General features: G+C 42.9%; 1 protein-coding gene across 1 annotated transcript in view; it reads right to left on the bottom strand.

Moving 5' to 3' along the window:
• rb (adaptor related protein complex 3 subunit ruby) overlaps window positions 1-23,752 on the bottom strand; it is a 539,541-nt gene that overhangs the window by 431,794 nt on the left and 83,995 nt on the right. The window lies entirely within an intron of this gene.

Raw genomic sequence — 23,752 nt, 5'->3', positions numbered from 1 at the left:
GTACTCCTTAGCAAAAATTAGCTAGACTGAAGCAATTTGAGATGCTACAGGGCTCAAATTTTGCTGTCGGTGGGATTGAGACTTTTTTTACTGTCAGCACCATGTCAACGGCAGGATTGTACGAGTTAAATACCCTGTACTTTCAGAATTACTTGCTTCATGGAAAAAACAAAGAAAGAATTAAATGTGAAACTGTCAAATATTTAAGTAAGGGCTCAGCAACCTACGGCTTGCAGGCCTGAAAAGACCCCTAAACCTATCTGACCAGCCCTCCAGTATGCTCCACAAATTCTTAAAAATATTCCCATTCTTCAATTACTGTAGTAGGTGAAAAATCAGTACCGGGTATGTCTTACTGGGTGTTAATCACTATGGCAAACACTCGTTAGAGTTCGTTTGTTAAAAAAAAGTGAGTTTCAAACAGACTTGAGCTCTGATTAAGAGGCTATGACATGCTGCACCCAGCGCTTTGTGATCCAGCACCGCCAGATGTGCAAAAAACATTGTCTAATGTGATAATCTGGCCTGTGCAATAAACAATAATATGAAAGCAATATATTTAGTATCCATCCATCCATCATCCAATCCTAAGTTGCCCCATAAGGAGCGTAGGAGCCCGGGGCTAGGCAAGTTGGTCGTGACATTTAACCCTTTAACCGCGGGTATTGTTTTGGTCTGACTGTCCTCTCCCGCGGGGGTTTCAGCCAAATGTAAACAAACCTTTAAACCTTAATAACTCTGCACAGAATAAAGCTAGAGAAAAAAATAAGGTACCATTAGAAAGTACTAACCTTCAGCTTTCCATTGATGTAGGCTTCATGACTTTGTTGACTTTCACAGGACGGGGAGAGCCGTTAGAAGTGAGGGGTGTGAAATAACTATTTTACGCCCCACACACCAGTACCAAATGCCAACCACTCTCTCATAATAGTAATATAAACATATATGAACACTGTACATACGATAAACACCCACTCTGTGTTCACTGAGGTAGGTAAAAGGCACTTCCCTGCGGCTGCGCCCGCTCTTCACTGCGGCTGCGCCTCACTTCACTGCAGCGGCACCCGCTCACTGACGTTTCATGCGATCTTTTCATTCTTTCTAACTTCTAATATTATTTTACATATAATATGGGCAATGTACATTATATTTACAATGCACTTATTACTATATTGCGTCACTGGCGCATCACAGAATTACATAAGTGCCGCAGAATTCCACAAGTGCCGCAGATTCTCTTATTACAATATCACTTATTATACTGGCCAATATTTCCTTTTTTTTCCAGGCAAAATATCCCTTATTACTACATTATCCATTATACAATTATTGGCAAAGCACGTCACTGTCGCATCACTATATATCACTATCACTTTCAGTATTTACTCAGAGAGTGGTACTCGGCAAAGCACGGACTTACACATAGAGCAACTTAGCATTCAAGGCACTGGTGTGTGCTCATTTTTCTCGTCCTAGGCCTACGTGTGGTGGTAGAACATACTCTGCAGCGGCCCTGTGACAACCTGCCGCCTGCTATAGGAGGCAATTTCACAAGCTGGTGCCGGCTCATGTAATTGCGGCACTCAAGACGGTCAGGTTGTGTGTCAGAGTGTCGCCTCGGGATCAATGCCGTCACCTGACCAAATCGTGCAAGTAGCTGCTGCACGACAGTCTTCGAAAACTGTCTCAGTGATGGTTGCCTTATGCCCCCGACTTGTGTCTTGTAGAGAATGAAGGCGTTGAGCATGCACATATCGAGCATGTGCAGGCAAGCCTTCCTGTACCATCGGCTGTTTCTCCTGAGACAGTCGATTTTGCCAATCATCATATCAGACTTATCAACAAGTCTCATATTTACATTATAATCAATGACGGCATCAGGCTTCATGATTGGCTCTCCCGTCCAGTAGCTGACCTTCCCAGTTCTCTTCAATTCCCCCTTGTGGATGGTGCTGATCATATTCACGACCTTCTTGTCATGCCACCTGATCGCAAGAAGCTTGTCTGACTTCTTCAGGTGAACATCTCCCCTGGATGATGATGATGCTTCGGGGAAACTAGGCCACTTTTTCCTATAGCTCCGTACAGTGCCAACAGTGCCAATGCCGTGTTCAGCAAGGTATTTGGAGAGTTTCGGTGCTGCGTAATAATTGTCTGTGTACAGCACATGATTACCACCAAAATACCTCTCCATCAGCACTTTTACAACGGAGCCAGAGAAGCCAAGGGGGTCTTTCCTGTTCACATCCATTGTGCTAGCCGAGTAAATGACAAAATCAAGGATATACCCCGTCTCACAGTCACACAGCACAAAGAACTTTATCTCAAAGTGGTGGCGTTTGCTGGGGATGTACTGCATGAATTTGAGACGTCCTCTGAACAATACCAGGGATTCGTCTATGACGACTTTCTGCATAGGCCTGAAAAATCGCATAAATCGATCCCTAATCCTGTTGAGAAAATCCCTCACTTTCCACAAAGGGTCAGTTTGGGACGGGCTGTCATTGTCAGCGAAGTGCAGGTATCCTAGCAGCTGTCGGAACCGATCCCGTGACATATACTTCCCGAATATAGGGATAGTAGTTATGTCATCCACGAGCCAGTACTCCTCCAACTCATGTCTCTTTATATGGGGCATCAGAAACATTAGTGCAAAAAACACATACAGCTCTCTGATCCCGACAGGCAACCACGACACTTGCTTTGGTGAGCCAATAGGTCCCAGCCCTTCTGCTGCACACTGAGCTGCATACCTATTGGTCTCATCGCTGACATGCTGCACAATTTCATCATCAAGGAAGGCCAGGAAGTAATCAACAAACTCATCACCTGCATTGCATGGGAAGGCAGGCTGTATTCCAGCATTTGTCATATCAAACGGTGGATTGTGTGGCTGGAAATCTCCACCGTCAGACCAAACAAATGCATCCACTTGCCCTGTGCGTGGTTCAGTGGCAGGGGCAGGTTGCATTCCACTCCTTTCTCCGTGAGAAGGAGCTGATGTGGAGGCAATGGGTGAGGCAGGAGGTGAGGCAGGAGGCAAGCGGGAGGTGGGTGAGGCAGGAGGCAACGGGGAGGGGGGTGAGTGCGGGGGCGGTGAGTGGGGGGGTGGCGCGGGTGAGGGAACTGAGCGGGGGGCAGGCGGGGGGGTTTCTGACCTGGTGCGTGGTGAAACTTGACCCTTTCTACCCCGCTTATCACCTCGCTTATCGCCCAGCTTTGCCCTCCAACTGCCACGCATCCCCTTTGTTCTAGGCCTGCCTGCACGGCCTGCACGGCCTGCCTTCCCTCGCTTTGCAGGCTTTGGTAATTCGTACTCCTCAGATGATGTAGACTGAGGAGAGGGCACGACAGATGATGATGATGATGATGTGAGGGCAATAGGGCTAGGGGAACGGGAAATTGATGGGAAATGCGTACTAGGGCCTGGTGTGGGAGACGTGAGCCTGCGCTTCACTCCCTTCCCACGTGCAATACCAGATTTGCCCATAGGAGCCTTTCCTTTCCCAGAGTAAGTTGGGGGTGGTGGGGGGGAATCAACACGATCACTTTCATCACTGTCACTATCAATGGAAAATGGTTCACCACCAATCACCACTGCTTGCTGTGAGTGTGTCACTTTCACTGCCACAATCAAGAGTAGTACTTACAGTTTTGTCCAGCTCAGTTCTAATTTCAGGAGTGCTCAACCCCTTCTGCCTCGCCGTCGGCAGTTCTTTTACCGGTGTAGAGGTAAAGGGAACACTAGCACTAAACATTGTAGAGGAGGAAGCGAGCGACGATGAGTCGGGACGGAGCGCCATTATCACGCACAGAGCTCGACAGATACTGACTGACGCGGGTCAGGGCAGGGGTGGGGGGGGGCCCCTCGGGGTTGGAGGAGGGAGGTGTGGGATGGCTGGCGTGAAAGAACTCGACAGCTACTCTTGCGTGAGAATATTTGCGCGCCGGGAAAACGCGCGGTGTTCAAAATATTCACGATCATTCCAGAATGACACCCGCGGTTTGGTCCAGTTCTGTCACTGTCATTCTGGAATGACACCCGCGGTTAAAGGGTTAAGATGAGAGTGAAATATTATTTAAAAGAAATGCCTTTCTTTAAGCTGGTGTGATAATGATCCACAGGTATACATGGCGAGTGATGAGAAGGGTGGGTGGTGAACTGAATGAAAGGAAGGCAATGATTGATTATGTGTGTGTGGATGAAAGGATGCGAAGATGTGTAAAGGATGCAAGAGTGTATAGAGGTTGGGGGAGTGGACTTTCTGACCACTACTTGGTGGTGGCCAGACTTAGGATGCAAGTGAGATGGAGGAATAGAAGAAGGGAAAGACGAGAGGAAGGAGTTGTTGCAAGGAGAGTGGAAAGGTTACAAGAGGATGAGAAAAAGGCAGAGTATAAGAGAGAAGTGGAGGAACGATTGGGCAAATATGAATTGGAGCAGATGGGAGACGTGGAAGGTGTGTGTAAGATATTTACAGAAGAAATGTGTGCAGCATGTGATGTGGTGTGTGGAAGGAAGAGAAGGCGGAGGGGGGTGCAAGGAACAGCGTGGTGGACTGAAGAGGTGAAACAGGCTGTGGCACAAAAGAAGAAAGCATACAATGAATGGGTGAGAAATAGGGGCGTGGAAGAAGTTGAGAGGCGGAAGAGGGAGTTATATGTGGAAAGGAAGAGAGAGGTGAAAAGATTAGTAAGAGAGAGTAAGAAGAGAGTGGATGAGGAATTTGGAAGGAATTTGAGTGTAAAGTGGAGGGACTGTAAGAAAATGTTCTGGAGAGAAGTGAAAAGAGTAAGACAAGGTGGAAGTGAAGTTACCAGGGGAGTGAAAGATAAAAATGGTAGATTACTAGTGGAGAAGGGAGAAAAAGTGAACAGATGGAGAGAACACTTTAAGGAATTGTTGAACATAGAGGATGGAAGTAATGCGAGTATAAGTGGCTGGGGAATGGCTGGGAGAAGGAGGGAGGTGAGAAGACAGGAAGAAATCAGTTGGATAGAAGTTGTGGAAGCAATGAAGAAAGTTAAATCGGGAAAGCCCCAGGAATTGATGGAGTGTGTGGTGAAATGCTGAAGCATGGGGGAGAGATAGTAGTAGAATGGATGTGGAAGATGTGCAGATTGGCCTGGGAGGAAGGTAGGAGTCCCGGAGGATTGGAAGTCAGGTATAATTATTCCCTTGTACAAAGGAAAAGGGGAAAAAGAAGTGTGTGGTAATCATAGGGGCATTTGTCTTCTTAGTATAATAGGAAAAGTGTATGGTAGGATACTTATAGATAGAGTTAGAGAAAGAACAGAGAAATTAGTTGGAGAAGAACAGGGAGGCTTTAGGAAGGGAAGAGGTTGTGTAGATCAGATATTCATTCTTAGATCTTTAGTGGAAAAGTTTCTAGAGAAGGGAAAGAAGTTGTATGCGGCTTTCATGGATTTGGAGAAAGCATATGACAGGGTGGATAGACAAGGATTGTGGAAAGTGTTAAGAATATATGGAGTAGATGGGAAGTTGTTGAATGCTGTGAAGAGTATGTACAATGGTGCGAAGGCTGCAGTGCGTGTGGATGGTGAACTAAGTGAATTTTTTCTCTTTGAAAGTTGGGTTGAAACAGGGATGTGTCATGTCTCCATGGTTGTTCAATCTGTACATGGATGGGGTAATAAAAGAGGTACAAGGTAGGGTAGTGGATGTTGGAGTGACCCTGGTGAGAGAGGATGGTGTTTGGAAACTCCTGTACTGTTGTTTGCAGATGATACTGTGTTGTTGAGTGAAGACGAAGGGGAGCTGCAAGGCTTGGTGGATGAGTTTGAGAGAGTGTGTAAGAAACGGAACCTAAAGGTGAATGTAGGGAAGAGTAAAGTGATGGTCTTTGAGAGAGGTGAAGTTAGTGAATGTACAGCGAGGTTGGATGGTGAGGAATTGGAAAATGTGAGTCCGTTTAAGTATTTGGGTAGAGTGATGAGTAAGGATGGAGGAATGGAGGGTGAAGTGCTTGAAAGGGTACAGCAGGGAAGAAAGGTTGCTGGTTCCTTGAAAGCAGTGATAAGAAACAAGGAAGTGAGCATGGAAGTGAAAAAGTTACTACATGACAGTATTGTGATACCAACTCTAACGTACGGAAGTGAAGCTTGGACATTGTTGGAAGGACACAAGTCAAGAGTGAGAACAGTGGAAATGAGTTATTTAAGAGGAGCCTGTGGAGTCACGTGGAGAGACAGGCTGACGAATGAGGATATAAAGGAGCGTTGTGGTGTGGATGTGGATGTGATAGGAAGCGTTATGAGGAACACACTGAGGTGGTTTGGCCATGTGGAGAGGATGGAGGGTGAAAGACTGACGAAGAGAGTGTATGTGAGTGAGGTGGAGGGGGGAAGAGGGAGGGGGAGGCCGAGGATGAGATGGAAGGATGGGGTGGAGAGGTATATGAGAGAGGGGGGTGTGAGTTGGGAGCAAGGCAGTGAAATGGCGGGGGACAGGGCGACTTGGAGGCGATTTGTTTGTGGCCACCCCAAACGGGATTGAGGCGTCTGGCAATAGATAGATAGATAGATAGATAATTTTGCTCAAGAAATGATAATTTAAATAAGCTGTCCCCCCCCCCATATCAATACTGTCACCTGGCCGTTACCAGTCACTAGTGAGGATAGGTGAGTATTGTTCATCAGCAGGCTTGGATAAGCAACTTGCTACAATTTATGTTGTTTTATATACTATGTTGTTGTTCCTATGTGTGTTGTTTGTTATGTTGTTCTTTGCCACGTTGTACTGTTTTCTTTTGTACTCTATAAATGTGTGCTTTGACAATATGCCTAATTTCTGCACCTTATGTTTTCAGTCACATAATGGCAACATGAAGCTGGAAGTTGGAGTTGGAATGTCAAGTGTTCCAAGAAATATGGACAGAGATGCATTTCTTTGTCGAACACAATCACCAGCCAGAAGGCCTGATATGACATGAATCTGCAGGTGTCAAGGAGTTTAACCAATTCATATCTCCTGGCCACGATCGTGGCTTTATTGGTACGGGTCTCCTGGCCATGACTATGACTCGCCTATTTAAGCGGATCTCAAAATTGTTGTGGGAGGCTGATGAATGTTATCATTATTTCTCAGAATATTTATTCATTTCCTGGATAGTGGACAATCCACTTGAGAAAATATAACACAGATTTATGATCTGAGGTTAGTTGGAGTGCTTATCTATCATCTGGTACACAGAATTGCATTTAACTGTGACACCACACACCACTTGCTACACAACTTCCCATCTTTATTACAACTCCTGTATGGTAAGTAGAGCCCTAATATTTTGCAGACACATGCGTATTAGTTCCTTATGCATGAATATTACTGTATATATTTTTTTTTAATTTACAAACCTTGAGTTTCTGGTCAAAAATCTGAATTTTCAGACTGGACGTACAGACCTATTTGTGACCCGATACGGTTAATTTGATGCACCACTATGAGACATAACTCAGTAAAACACAGTGAGTTAACTGGACAGATAAGAAAAACAAAACTGCAAAAGATGAAAGCAAGTTTGGAAGCACAGTCCTCAATATTTACCAAACAAATTGCAGAATCAGAGAGAAGTACACATGCCAGTTATCCAGTAACTCACTAGTGGCTGAAAATATAAAACCATTCACTGAGGGAGTGTTTATTAAGAAGTGTTTGAGTACCGTGTTAGACACTGTTTGCCCAGAAAAAAAGAACTTATTTTCTATCAGTCTGTCAGAGAGAACTGTAAGTTGATGAAATGCCTGCTGAGTTATAACAAATACTAAGTGACTGCTGTTATGCATTCCAGTATTTTCAGCTTTGCTCAATGGAAGTACTGACACAAAGGACACTGCACAACTTGCAGTAGCTATCTGTTCAAGACACTGCACAACTTGCAGTAGCTATCTGTTCAAGACACTGCACAACTTGCAGTAGCTATCTGTTCAAGATATCAATTCAGAGTCTGAAATTTTGGAAGACTTTGTGCAGCTAGTACCTCTCAAGAGTACAGCATTACTACTTGAGCAGCTCAAAAGACTAGAATTTAGATCTCTTAAAGCTAGTTTCAGCTATGGATGGTGCACCAATCACGGTAGGCAAAAAGAAAGGTTTCTTTGCACTTCTTGAGAAGTGCATGAAAGAAGCTGGATATTAAAACAAAACTGTCTAGCTGCACTGTATTATTCATCTGGAGGCACTGTGTGCTAAGGCTTCAGGAATACAAGAGGTAATGCAAGTAGTACTGAAAGCTGTTATATTGATGTTATCTTGAGGTTTAAATCATCGACAATTTCAACAGCTATTACTGGTAGTAAAGGTTCAGTACTCTGACTTACTGTACTTCTGTGATGTTCACTGGATCATCCAAGGTGCTATGTTGGAGAGATTTTATGATATTCTGGAGTGGATCTCAAGATTTGCATTTTTAGTGTTTCTTAGTTCCTACTTAACCCCTAACAGTTGGATAATGTCTATACACGTCAAAATCGGGGTGCTACATGGCTGCCAAGTAGTGGCTATACACACAAGTGTCTTCCCACCACCATTTGAACTGGCCACCATTTCATCTCGGCACCAAAGGGTGGGGAGAGAGTCCCTCCACGGCACAAAGGCGAGAGTCAGTCTGTCCCGTATTTTTGCCAAGTGTACAATGATGTCATCAGGTTTCTATTTGTTTGATTCCGTCCACGCCGTCTGTATCCAATTGCATCATCCACCTCCACCAAGCCTCTTTCCAAGGATACACCCGTACCCCGTCATCAGGCGCATCGATAACTGGTGCTTCGCTAAACCGAACACAAGAAACAGGGGAACAGTTCCACGATCCAAAAAATCTGATTATCCATCATCTCGCTGGTCTGACACCCTGCTTCTCCAGTCCGACTCTCCTCTTCTCCTTAGGTCTGAAACAAGGCTCTCTGGTCCTCCCATCCTCTCTCCATCCCCTTCTCCCCCCTTCAAATCCCTCCTCCATCCCCCACCACAATCAGCACTGCCAGGCATGTCTCCCTCCGACTTGCTGCCCTCCCTCACCCCTGGTTGTCTCCCTCCGACTTGCTGCCCTCCCTCACCCCTGGTTGTCTCCCTCTCCATCCAATCACTCTCCCCCATCCCCACTTGTCTCCCATGTGTGTGTGTGTGTGTGTGTGTGTGTGTGTGTGTGTGTGTGTGTGTGAGAGAGAGAGAGGTGAGTGAATGAGTGAGTGAAACTAGGGGGGCGGACAGTAGCGCTGTCTGGCCTTGTTTCCTTCTGTCTTCCCCCACCCTCCCTCGCCCCCACTTTTCTCCCTCTCCCACCCCTGCTTGGTGCACTGCCAGCAGCCTGCCCATCCCCCCACAATACCCCCACCCCCACTTGTTTCCCACGTGTGTGTGTGTGTGTGTGTGTGGCAAGTGAATGAGAATGATGAGTGAGTGAGTGTAAGTGGTGAATAGGTGAGTGAGAGTGGTGAGTGGGTGAGAGTGGGTGGTGAGTGAATGAAAGTGGCTGGTGAGTGAGTGAGTGAAACTAGGGAAGTAGTTAGTAAGGCTGTTTGGCTTTCTTCCCTAAATTTATTAATATTTTTAGCACATACTATTTTATTCGGTAGTGCATTCCACTGATCAATTGCCCTATTTGAGAAACTGAATTTCCTTACATCTGTATTGCCTCTCCTTTAATGTAGTTTTTTGCAGTGTCCTCTTGCTGCTGCTTCTCCATAAGTTATACATTCATTTATGTCTATTTTCTCTTTCCCTGAATGTGTGTGTGTGTGTATTTACCTAATTGTATTTACCTAATTGTGATATACAGAGAATGAGCTACACTCGTGGGGTCAAGTCTCTGTTTCTCAATAAGACAAATTTAGCTTTAAACTCATTTAAGTTTTTAGACTGGACGATCTCTTTGTCCAGGTTATTCCACAGATCTATACATCAATAAGGAAAACTATATTTCTTGATATCCTTCAAGCAGCTTGGCTTCCTCAGTTTCATCCCGTGTCCTCTTGGTACTCTCTTATCCCATAAAAACAGATCTTCTTTGTCAATTTTATCTACTTCCATCATGGTCCTGAACACTGCAATCATGTCGCCACTCCTTCTCCTTTCTTCTAAGGAAGGCAAATCCAGCTTTTCCAGCCTCTCTCTGTATGACAGATCTGCCAGACTGGGGACCATCATGGTTGCTGTTCTTTGTATTCTCTCAATCTTGTTTATATCTTTCTTTTTGTGTGGGGACCACACTACTGTTGCATATTCCAACCTGGGGCGAATCATGGCCACTATCAATTTTTTCATCATCTCCTCGTACATAAAATGAAAAGCTACTCTTATATTAGTAAAGAGTTTATAAGTCTCTCTAACTATCTTGTTAATGTGTTTTTCAGGTGACAAACTATCTTGGACCAGCACTCCAAAATCTTTCTCTTCTCTCATTTTTGTGATTAATTCATTATCCAACAAATAATTCAATGATGGCCTCATGGTACTTTTAACCATTTCTAATATTTTACATTTCTTTACATTAAATTTCATTTCCCAAGTCCGGCTCCAATCATGTATCCTACCCAGATCCTCCTGCAGCATTTTACAATCCTTCTCAACCTCTACCTTCCTCAAGATCTTTACATCATCAGCGAACAGACTTGCATAACTGTTCACTCCATCTACCATATCATTTACGTAAATTAGGAACATTACTGGCGCCAACACCGAGCCTTGAGGGACTCCACTTGTTACTTCCCTCCATCCAGACATCCTATCCTTTATTACTGTCCTCATTTGTCTGTCTCTCAAAAAGTCCCTCATAATTCCAGGAGTTTCCCCTTCAGTCCTCCTATATATTCTAGTTTCCACATTAGTCTCTTATGAGGTACCTTGTCAAAGGCCTTCTCTAAGTCTAAGTACACACAATCCACCCAACCATCTCTCTCCTGTACCACGTCAATCGCTCTTGAGTAAAAGCTCAACAAGTTGGAAACACATGACATTCCACTTCCGAATCCAAACTGACATTCAGCCAAAACATTCATCTCTTCCAGATATTTTATCCATCTGTCTTTCAGGATTCTCTCTCACAATTTTGCGACCATGCTGGTTAAAGACACTGGTCTATAATTCAGGGATTCTTCCTTGTTTCCTCCCTTATAAACTGGTACCACATTGGCCCTCTTCCATTCTTGTGGCACTTTCCCCTCTTCCAGAGAACACACAATTAAACTGTGAATTTTATCCACCAGTTGTTCTCTGCATTCCTTCAGTACCCAATTAGAGATTCCATCTGATCCTGGGGCTTTCCTTACATCTTGAGTTTCCAGTAATTTATACACTTCCTGTACCTCCACTTATATATCTTTTATCACCGGTCCATTTCTAGTCACTCTCTCTCTTTCCACAAACTCTTTTTCATTGGTGAAAACTGATTGGAAACATTTGTTCATTGTTTCAGCTTGCATTGCCGCATCTTTATAGACCTCTCCTTTTACTTTCAATTTGGTGATTCCTTCCTTTTGTTTCAGTTTGCCATTAACAAATCCATAAAACAGTTTAGGTTCATCCTTGCAATTGTCTATTATATCTTTTTCAAAATTCCTTTCTTCTTCTCTACGTATTCTTGTGTATTCATTTCATGTTCTTTTATATTTTTCCTTTGTTCTGTTGTTACCTCTCTTTCTCCAATTGTTCCACGCTTTATCTCTCTCTTTTTTTGCTATCATACACCTTCTATTACACCACTTCTTTTTCCTGTTTTCTTTCCCTCTTACTCTTGGTACAAATTTTTCCACTCCCAAATTATAGAGGTCTAGAAAGACATCCCACTTTCTCTGTATCTCTCTTGTTTCTCTGAATTTTCTCCAATCCGCATTTTCAAAAATTTTTTTCAATCCTGTAAAATTTGCTTTCCCAAAGTTGTATCTTCCCTGTCTATGAAGCTCGTCTCTTGGCTCAACGTTCCCTATTATCAGCTGGAACTCAATGACCACATGATCACTTTTTCCTATAGGACAGAAATATATCAATGTTTCTATTACATCGGGTTCTTTGGTAAACAGTAAATCTAACCTTGCTGGTGTCCTCACCTCGGAACCGTGTCTCTTCTTTGACCCATTGCATCATCACATTATTCATTATTATATTTAATAATATAGTGCCCCACGAATCCTCGCTGCCTCCTGAGTCCCATTCCTCCCAGTTCACCTCTTTACAGTTAAAGTCACCCACCAAAATTATATTGTTGCTTTTCTCAATTATTTTTTGTAAATAACTAGCCATATCTGTGTGTGTGTGTGTGTGTGTGTGTGTGTGTGTGTGTGTGTGTGTGTGTGTGTGTGTGTGTGTAACTAGGAGGGTGGGCAGTAGGGCTGTTTGGCCTCCTCCTTTCCTTCCCTGTCCCCCCATCCTCCCTCACCCCTGCCTGTCTACCTCCCCCACCCCTGCTTGTCTCCATCCCCCACCCTCACTTGGAGCACTGCCAGCAGCCTCCCCTCCCTCCCCCATCCCCACTTGTCTCCATGTGTGTGTGTGTGTGTGTGTGTGTGTGTGTGTGTGTGTGTGTGTGTGTGTGTGTGTGTGTGTGTGTGTGTGTGTGTGAGACTAAGGAGGTGGGTAGTAGGACTGTTTGGCCTTGTTTCCTTTCCTGTTCCCCCAACCTTCTTCCCCACCCTTGCTTGGTGCACTACCATCAGCCTGCCCATCCCCCCACTCTCCCTTGTCTCCCTGATCTCCGTACCCTCCCCTACCCCTGCTTGTGTCCCTCCCCATCTCCCCATCTCCCCACCTACCCCCACCCCCACTTGGCTTGCTGCCAGTTGCCTGCCTCTCAGCTGCCCAGAAGTATCTCACACAGCATGTCTCCCAACCACATTACCTTCCTGCATGTGATAGTTGCTGTCTCACTGTTTATGAAGATAATAACATTGCCTACCACTGTTTATGAAGATAACAACATTACCTACGGTGTTTCTGTGTCAGTCTCTATTGATGAGTAAGGTATATGAGAGTTTAGGTTTGAGTCTGGAATTTATCTCTGGCTTTTCTTCAGTACCTAATGGGGAAAAATGCTTCAGTATCCGACATACACATTGACCGAACACTCCCACTGGTACACAACACTGCCAGATATCGGGGTATGAGTGAGCTAGAAAAAGACTGTGATAGTGCCATAAGGCATGCCTTGGATGCAACAGTGTCTAGTTTATTTAGTTGTGGTGAAGTTATCATACTGAGAGCAAAACCACAGTTGTCGTCGTGGGCAGACACATGAACACGTCCTGCTCTAGCGCCAAAAATTAATTCTCCTCCTCACATTATTATTCATAAATCCAATGACCTATAGACCTGGGAATAATTTCATTCACAAGAGAAAGAGTTGGTGAGCAGTATGGTCTTTAATCTGTTTCCCTAAGTGCTAAACTTTGAGATATTAAGGTTTGAAAACAAGCAATTTCCGGGAAATTGCCCGTAGTGAGGTGACAACTGCGTTAAAAATAGCCTAGCATTTGGGGGTTGTTTTAACAGAATTTAAAACAACAAGGATGCAGTCAACTAGTGAATGTAATCTATGAACATACTGTGACATTTGAGATGAAACTTCAACTTTTGGAGAGCTTGCCTGAGAAATCAAATTTTGCTCGTTTCCCAATGTTGCAGAAAAATCAACCCACTGACACTTCCAAGTACTGTATGTGGTTGTTATCCATGAACTCAGAACTCAGTCTTCTTCATGTTGTGCAAACATTTGGTCACACGAAGGTGTTTTCGCACTTTTTGATACTCCTTTTGATGTGGCGGTAGACCAAGCTCCTAAAAGGGTTCAAATGAAACTCACTGAGCTTCAAAGCAGCAAACTGGTGAAATCAAAACTCCATGCAGAAGGGGCCTCCTTATTGGAGTTTTACCAAAAGTATGCTCTGGAAGCTGGAATTTTATCCATAGTAGACCATGTCAAAAAGATGGCAAGCATCTTTGGAAGTACTTACATATGTGAGCAGCTCTTTTCAAAAATGAAATTCACAAAGAACAAGTTGCGCACACAACTCAGTGATTCACACTTGAATGGAATACTTCATTTTGCCTCCTCCAGCCTGAAGCCTAGTACTGAGAAACTTTCGTGTAAGAAACGGCATCATTGCCAGTAGGTCGGCAGCATGACTAAACTCAAATATCAAGGCAATTAGTAAGGACTGCGAGTAAATACTGTACATTATTTCTATGTATTACACAGTGATAATTGTTTAATTGAAGTTATATCTTTTATTTCTAATGCATTAATTTTACAAAAACTGTTTTCAGTATAAATTTTAGTATACACTGTACTTTGAAAATTTCTACTACACATGAGGCTATTACAATCATAACGTCCCATGCACTCTTTTTTTTGGGGGGGGGAAAAAAAAAAAAAAAAAAATTAAATACGTGTATCTCAAGAACTAAGATATTACATTGCTTTTTGTTTCTAAATGTAGTACAGGGTCTCAGCTATAAAATACCATCATTTACATGAGAGAGAGAGAGAGAGAGAGAGAGAGAGAAACATTAAATTTATTTCACACACACAGTATACACAACAATTCCACACACATGCTTACACAATTACGTCGCAAGCTCACATGCTAACAAATTCACGTACACATACAGGCATCTACCCACCCACCCACCCACAAACACACCAGGAGATAAAAAAGGTCTTTCTATCTATCTATCTATTGCCAGACGCCTCAATCCCGTTTGGGGTGGCCACAAACAAATCGCCTCCAAGTCGCCCTGTCCCCCACCATTTCACTGCCCTGCTCCCAACTCACACACCCCTCTCTCATATACCTCTCCACCCCATCCCTCCATCTCATCCTCGGCCTCCCCCTCCCTCTTCCCCCCTCCACCTCACTCACATACACTCTCTTCGTCAGTCTTTCACCCTCCATCCTCTCCACATGGCCAAACCACCTCAGTGTGTTCCTCATAACGCTTCCTATCACATCCACATCCACACCACAACGCTCCTTTATATCCTCATTCGTCAGCCTGTCTCTCCACGTGACTTCACAGGCTCCTCTTAAATAACTCATTTCCACTGCTCTCACTCTTGACTTGTGTCCTTCCAACAACGTCCAAGCTTCACTTCCGTACGTTAGAGTTGGTATCACAATACTATCATGTAGTAACTTTTTCACTTCCATGCTCACTTCCCTGTTTCTTATCACTGCTTTCAAAGAACCAGCAACCTTTCTTCCCTGCTGTACCCTTTCAAGCACTTCATCCTCCAAACCTCCATCCTTACTCATCACACTACCCAAGTACTTAAACATACTCACATTTTCCAATTCCTCACCATCCAACCTCGCTGTACATTCACTGACTTCATCTCTCTCAAAGACCATCACTTTACTCTTCCCTACATGCACCTTTAGATTCCGTTTCTTACACACTCTCTCAAACTCATCCACCAAGCCTTGCAGCTCCCCTTCGTCTTCACTCAACAACACAGTATCATCTGCAAACAACACTACAGGGAGTTTCCAAACACTATCCTCTCTCACCAGGCCCACTCCAACATCCACTACCCTACCTTGTACCTCTTTTATTACCCCATCCATGTACAGATTGAACAACCATGGAGACATGACACATCCCTGTTTCAAACCAACTTTCAAAGAGAAAAATTCACTTAGTTCACCATCCACACGCACTGCAGCCTTCGCACCATCGTACATACTCTTCACAGCATTCAACAACTTCCCATCTACTCCATATATTCTTAACACTTTCCACAATCCTTGTCTATCCACTCTGTCATATGCTTTCTCCAAATCCATGAAAGCCGCATACAACTTCTTTCCCTTCTCTAGAAACTTTTCCACTAATGATCTAAGAATGAATATCTGATCTACACAACCTCTTCCCTTCCTAAAGCCTCCCTGTCCTTCTCCAACTAATTTCTCTGTTCTTTCTCTAACTCTGTCTATAAGTATCCTACCATACACTTTTCCTATTATACTAAGAAGACAAATGCCCCTATGATTACCACACACTTCTTTTTCCCCTTTTCCTTTGTACAAGGGAATAATTATACCTGACTTCCAGTCCTCCGGGACTCTACCTTTCTCCCAGGCCAATCTGCACATCTTCCACATCCTTTCTACTACTATCTCTCCCCCATGCTTCAGCATTTCACCACACACTTCATCAATTCCTGGGGCTTTCCCCGATTTAACTTTCTTCATTGCTTCCACAACTTCTATCCTACTGATTTCTTCCTGTCTTCTCACCTCCCTCCTTCTCCCAGCCATTCCCCAGCCACTTATACTCGCATTACTTCCATCCTCTAAGTTCAACAATTCCTTAAAGTGTTCTCTCCATCTGCTCACTTTTTCTCCCTTCTCCACTATAGTCTCACCAATCTAAAACCAAGGTTTGGGTGGAGTCCAGCCGGGGATTTCCCGGCGTACAGCGTTGCCTTGTTTCCTATACTCTGATTGGGTAGTGGTTGACCTGACACCGGTAGAGTTCGTCCGCTCACACCTCGCCACCTGGCCTGACATGACTTCACCTACTTCTGTGTGTGTGTGTGTGTTTTTGTGTGTGTGTGTGTGTGTGTGTGTGTTTTTTTTTGTGTGTAAAGACAAACTAATTTAAGTTATAAATATAATTTAAGTTACCGGTATATATATAACAAAGTGAACAGTGGAAGCACGTGACAGAAGCTTAATCTCCCTCCAATGGATTAACTCCCAGTATGGGCCTGGATGTTGCCGCTCGTGAGTGTTTTAACTTATTTATTTCTATTAAGAAAATAGCGTATGTTCTACTGATTCCTTCAAATTATATTATAAACGTTATTGTTACATTACTTACCCAGCTTAGAACTACCGTGAAAGTCGGTAAAAGTAACCACATTTTTTTCAGCACCACTGTAAAATATGTATGCCACGTTTCTTTATTGATGTACAAGAGCCATATGCATTACAAGTTTACCTTCCTTTGATATGCTAGAATACTTACGTTTATATTGTATTAGTATGTGTGTACCTATCTGTGATGCCTATTACATATATAACAGAATCTACTCATCGCTCGTTTAGGAAGTATGGCATGGCTGCACCCAGCGCCAGACCCCACCCAAACCTTGGTTTTAGATTGGTGAGACTATAGTAACCTACCATTTTTATCTTTCACTCCCCTGCTAACTTCACTTCCACCCTGTCTTACTCTTTTCACTTCTCTCCAGAACATTTTCTTACAGTCCCTCCACTTTACACTCAAATTCCTTCCAAATTCCTCATCCACTCTCTTCTTACTCTCTCTTACTAATCTTTTCACCTCTCTCTTTCTTTCCACATATAACTCCCTCTTCCGCCTCTCAACTTCTTCCACGCCCCTATTTCTCATCCATTCATTGTATGCTTTCTTCTTTTGTGCCACAGCCTGTTTCACCTCTTCAGTCCACCACGCTGTTCCTTGCACCCCCCTACGTCTTCTCTTCCTTCCACACACCACATCACATGCTGCACATATTTCTTCTGTAAATATCTTACACACACCTTCCACGTCTCCCATCTGCTCCAATTCATATTTGCCCAATCGTTCCTCCACTTCTCTCTTATACTCTGCCTTTTTCTCATCCTCTTGTAACCTTTCCACTCTCCTTGCAACTACTCCTTCCTCTCGTCTTTCCCTTCTTCTATTCCTCCATCTTACTGTACTTGCATTCTAATTCTGGCCACCACCAAGTAGTGGTCAGAAAGTCCACTCCCCCAACCTCTATACACTCTTGCATCCTTTACATATCTTCGCATCCTTTCATCCACACACACATAATCAATCATTGCCTTCCTTTCATTCAGTTCACCACCCACCCTTCTCATCACTCGCCATGTATACCTGTGGATCATTTTATGCCTGAAGAGGGTACTGGCAATCACCAACCCCCTCCCAGCACAAATGTCCACTAACGCACTCCCATTCTCGTCTATCTCTGCAGGCACACCCCACTCACCAACTATTCCATCCACCTTCACATTTCCAACTTTACCATTCATATCACCAATCAAAAACACTCTCTCATTCCTTCCAAACTTTTCCATGCACACTTCCACATTTGTCCAGAACTCTTCTCTCACTCTTCTAGCACGATCTTGCGTTGGCGCATACACACACACAATTGCCCACATTTGTATTCCAACTTTCAACTTTACCCTCACAATCCTTGACCCAACTGATCCATACTGTCTTATGTTCCTCTTCCATCTTTTACTCACAACTATACATACTCCTTCCTTTGCCCTCTCATTCTCACCTACTCCTGCACATATACCCCATCCATACTCCCATTCTCTCACACTTTCTCCACTCCATTTTGTTTCAGTTATTCCACATACATCCACTTTCGCACCCTCAAGCACCTGGACAATCTCTCTCTCTCTTTCACCTCATCATTCGCTCCTCTTACATTCCATGTACTCATTACCAAGTCCTTTGTCCGGCCCTGGGTCGTCATCGTTTGGTCAGTCCTTGTCCAAGGCTTCTTGTTTGTTTTTTTTTAGTTAATTGTTTTCCGGGGAGGGGCACTAACCCTCCGACAACCCTTTTAGTCGCCTTTTACGACAAGCAGGGATACTGAGGGAGTATTCTTGAAAACCCCCCTACCCCCACGGGGGCAGTAATTAAAGAGTTACAGGAACGGACCATAGAGCAGGAAAACGAGATCAAAAGTTTACAAAGTACACTGGAAAAAATCTGTAAACGTAGTGACGAACAAGAAAGGGAAGTTACTGAATTAAAAGTGAACAATGAATCAGCCTCGAATGAAATAAAACAGCTTAAGAGGGAGAATAAGAGGTTGGAAGAGGAAAGGGACAGGATGAAAAGCAAACCAGATGAGTATGAATCCAAATCAAGAATACAGGAAGAGCACATTAAAGAAATCAAGGAGCGACATAAGGCGTGGAAGAAAATTCAGGAAGTGGGAAATGTAAATTTTAGAGAGATTATAGACCAACAAAGCAAGGAAAAAGTAAAGAGGGAAGTGGTTAGGGTGTTGAGAAGTAAAGAATCTTTAGTTAGAGATGTAGCAGATAATGAAAAATGTATAATAATTTCAGGAGTTAAAGAAAAACGTATGACAATAAGATCAGACAGAGAAAGAGAAGAACTGAGTAAGGTTAAAGAAATAATATCAATAGTCATGGAGGAAAACAACAAAGCTCAAGAAGAGATTGAAGAGATGTTTAGGTTGGGAAAGTACGAGGAAGGAGGGGCAAGGCCACTGAAGGTAAAGTTTAAGCCCCAAGAAACAGTTAACGAAATTATCAGTAGAACATGGAAGCTATCGAACAAGGAAGTGTTTTAAAATGTTTAGATAAGGAGAGATGCAAATGAGGAAGAAAGAGCTAAAATAAAGGACTTAGTAAAGGAAGCAAAGATAAAAAACGAACAGAGAACGGAGGAAGAGAAGACAGTGTTTTATTGGAGAGTCATGGATCAGAAGTTAAGGAAGTGGTACCAGCGGAGGGAAGGGGAAAAGAGGGTATAGAAAACATCAAAAATCATTGGAAGGTGGCACATACTAATGTTGATAGTTTAATATCGGAAAGGTTAGAAATCAACGATCTTTTGAGGATACACGAACCTGACATTATGTGCGTTGTAGAGACCAAGTTAAGAGAAGATATTGATGTTCATATGGGAGATGGTAAATACAAACTGTGGAGAAGAGACAGAAAAGAAAAAACGGGAGGAGTAGTGATGATAGCAGTGAAGAACAACATAAATGTAGATACTGTGGGAATGGGAGAAGGCAGGGCTGAAGTGATAAATATGAAATTAGAAACTGGAGAGAATAACAAGCGAGATATAGCAGTAGTGTATGTTCCACCTAAGACAAGAGCATGGAGTGTTGATGGATACCAGGAAATGCTGTCAGACATGGCATGTTATTTACAGAAACTGACTGAGAAAAGCAACAACATAATTTTAATGGGTGACTTCAATTGTAAAGAGGTGAACTGGGAGGAATGGGACTCAGGAAGCGGCGAGGATTCGTGGGGCACTATATTATTAAATATAGCAATGAACAATGTGATGACGCAATGGGTCAAAGAAGAGACACGGTTCCGAGGTTAGGATACACCTGCAAGACTAGACTTACTGTTTATCAAAGAACCCGATGTAACAGAATCCTTGAAATATCTGCGTCCTATTCGAAAAAGTGATCATGCGGTCATTGAGTTCCAGATGATAACAGGGAACGTTGAGCCAAGAGACGAGCTTTATAGGCAGGGAAGGTACAACTTTGGGAAAGCAAACTTTACAGGATTGAGAAAATTTTTTGAAAATGTTGATTGGAGAAAATTCACAGAAACAAGAGAGATACAGAGGAAGTGGGATATTTTTCTAGACCTGTATAATTAGGGAGTGGAAAAATTTGTGCCAAGAGTAAAGAGGAAAGAAAACAGGAAAAAAGAGTGGTTTAATAAAAGGTGTATGACAGCAAAAAAAGAGAGAGACACGGTGTGGAACAATTGGAGAAAGAGAGGTAATAACAGAACAAAGGAAGAATATACAAGAACTGGAAATGAATACACAAGAATACAAAGAGAACAAGAAAGGAATTTTGAAAAAGGTATAATAGACAAATGTAAGGATGAACCCAAACTGTTTTATAGATTTGTTAATGGCAAACTGAAACAAAAGGAAGGAATCACAAAACTGAAAGTAGAATAAGAGGTCCATAAGGATGCAGCAATGCAAGCAGAAATAATGAACAAACGTTTCCCGACAGTTTTCACTAATGAAAAGGAGTTTGTGGAAGCGGAGATAGTGACTAGAAATGTAGTGATAAAAGACATAAAAGTGGAAGTACAGGAAGTGTATAAACTACTAGAAACTCAAGATGTAAGGAAAGCCCCAGGACCAGATGGAATCTCCAATTGGCTACTGAAGGAAGGCAGAGAACAACTGGCGGATAAGATTCACAGTTTAATTGTGTGTTCTCTGGAAGAGGGGAAAGTGTCTCAAGAATGGAAGATGGCAAATGTGGTACCAATTTATAAGGGAGGAAACAAGGAAGAACCCCTGAATTATAGACCAGTGTCCCTAACCAGCATGGTCGCAAAATTGTGTGAAAGAATTCTGAAAGATAGATGGATAAAATATCTGGAAGAGATGAATATTTTGGCTCATAGTCAGTTTGGATTTAGAAGTGGAAGGTCATGTGTTTCCAACTTGTTGAGTTTTTACTCAAGAGCGATTGACTTGCTTCAGGAAAGAGAACGTTGGGTGGATTGTGTGTACTTAGATTTCGAGAAGGCCTTTGACAAGGTACTCATAAGAGACTAATGTGGACTCTAGAGCATATAGGAGGACTGAAGGGGAACCTCCTGGAATGGATGAGAGACTTTTTGAGAGACAGACAAATGAGGACAGTAATAAAGGATAAGATGTCTGGATGGAGGGAAGTAACAAGTGGAGTCCCACAGGGCTCGGTGTTGGTGCCAGTAATGTTCCTGATTTACGTAAATGATATGGTAGTTGGAGTGAACAGTTATGCAAGTCTGTTTGCTGATGATGCAAAGATCATGAGGAAGGCAGAGGTTGAGGAGGATTGCAAAATGCTGCAGGAGGATCTGGATAGGATACACGAATGGAGCCGGATGTGGGAAATGAAATTCAATGCAAAGAAATGTAAAATATTGGAAATGGCAAAAGTACCAAGAGGCCATCATTGAATTATTTGATGGGTAATGAACCAATCACAAAAGCGAGAGAAGAGAAAGATTTGGGTGACCTGCTCCAGGACAGTTTGTCACCTAAAAAACACATTAACAAGACAGTTAGAGAGACGTATAAACTCCTGACTAATATAAGAGTAGCTTTTCATTATAAGGATGAGGAGATGATGAAAAAATTGATAGTGGCCATGATTTGCCCCAGGTTGGAATATGCAGCAGTAGTGTGGTCCCCACACAAAAAGAAAGATATAAACAAGATTGAGAGAATACAAAGAAGAGCAACCAAGATGGTTCCCAGTCTGGCAGATCTGTCGTACAGAGAGAGGCTGGAAAAGCTGGATTTGCCTTCCTTAGAAGAAAGGAGAAAGAGAGGCGACATGATTGCAGTGTTCAGGACCATGATGGGAGTAGATAAAATTGACAAAGAAGATCTGTTTTTATGGGATAAGAGAGTAACAAGAGGACACGGGATGAAACTGAGGAAGCCAAGCTGCTTGAAGGATATCAAGAAATATAGTTTTCCTTATAGATGTATAGACCTGTGGAATAACCTGGAAAAAGAGATCGTCCAGTCTAAAAACTTAAATGAGTTTAAAGCTAAATTTGACTTATTGAGAAACAGAGACGGGACCCCACGAGCGTAGCTCATTTCCTGTATATCACAATTAGGTAAATTAGGTAAATACACACACACACACACACACACACACACAGGTCGCCAACAGAGACAGAGCTCTTCCTGGATCGTGTGGAAATACAGTAATCGCTAAATCAGCGGCAAAAAGGAGACCAGCCTATTGTGATTATGTAAATGCGTGCGTGACTGGTGGTCCCGTCGGTCAATAGTATAATAAACGCAGGTTTCGATCAAAGAATACAAGATATATTGGAAATTGAGAGATTCCATATGGATGCACAATGGCGGAGGGCGACGGAGCTCTGTTTACATATGGCGAAAAGGAATTTGAGAGCTTCTCCAAAGATGATGTGGGAATAGGAAGTACTGTACTATGTTGAACAAAACAAGAGTAGCTGGAGTAGAGAAAACAGAGGAGAGGAATGTCCAGGAATTAAAAAAGGCATGGGTAGTAATTAGAGAGCTACAGGAACGAACCCATGAGCAAGAGAGAAAGATCAAAGTTTTACGAAGTAAACTGGAAAAAGTTTGCACACGCAGTGTAGAGCAAGAAAGAGAAGTCACAGAATTGAAAGTGAGTAACAAATCTGCATCAAATGAAATAAAACAGCTCAAGAGGGGGAATGAGGGGGAATGAGAGGTTGGACGAAGAAAGGGACAGGATGAAAAGTAAACTAGATGAGTATGACTCTAAGTCAAGGTTGCAAGATGAGCACATTAAGGAAATTAACGAACAACATAAGGGGTGGAAAAAAATTCAGGACGAAGGAAACGTAAACTTGAAGAAGAGTATAGAACAACAAAGTAAGGAAAAGGTGGAGAAGGAAGTGGTTAGGGTACTGATAGGTAGAGAAGCGTTTGTCAGGGACGTTGCAGATAAGAAGAAATGTGTAATAATTTCAGGGGTAAAAGAAAAACGTATGACAGGAAGATCAGAAAGAGAAAAAGAAGAACTGAGTAAGGTTAAAGAAATAATATCAGTAGTTATGGAGGGTAACAATGAAGCTCAAGAAGAGACTGAAGAAGTGTTTAGGTTAGGAGAGTACGAGGAAGGAGGGGCGACGCCAGTGAAGGTAAAGTATAAGTCCCAGGTAATGGTAAATGAAATCATCAACAGAACTTGGAAATTATCAGACAAAGAGAGGTTCAAAAATGTTTGGATAAGGAGAGATGCAAATGAGGAAGAAAGAGCTAATATACAGGAGTTAGTAAAGGAAGCAAAGGCAAAAAACGAACAGAGAACGAAGGAAGAGAAGACGGTGTTTTACTGGAGAGTTATGGATCAGAAATGGAGGAAGTGGTACCGACGTAAAGAAGGAGAGAAGAGGATATAAAAAGCAACAACAAAAATTTGAAAGTGGCATATTGGCTAGGTTGGAAATCAATGACTTCTTCAGGGTTCATGAACCT

The sequence above is a fragment of the Coenobita brevimanus genome, chromosome 63, assembly GCF_032717465.1.
Source record: "Coenobita brevimanus isolate Jiangsu-jjx chromosome 63, ASM3271746v2, whole genome shotgun sequence".
Classification (NCBI taxonomy): Eukaryota; Metazoa; Arthropoda; class Malacostraca; order Decapoda; family Coenobitidae; genus Coenobita; species Coenobita brevimanus.
This window is presented reverse-complemented; position numbering and strand designations above follow the sequence as displayed.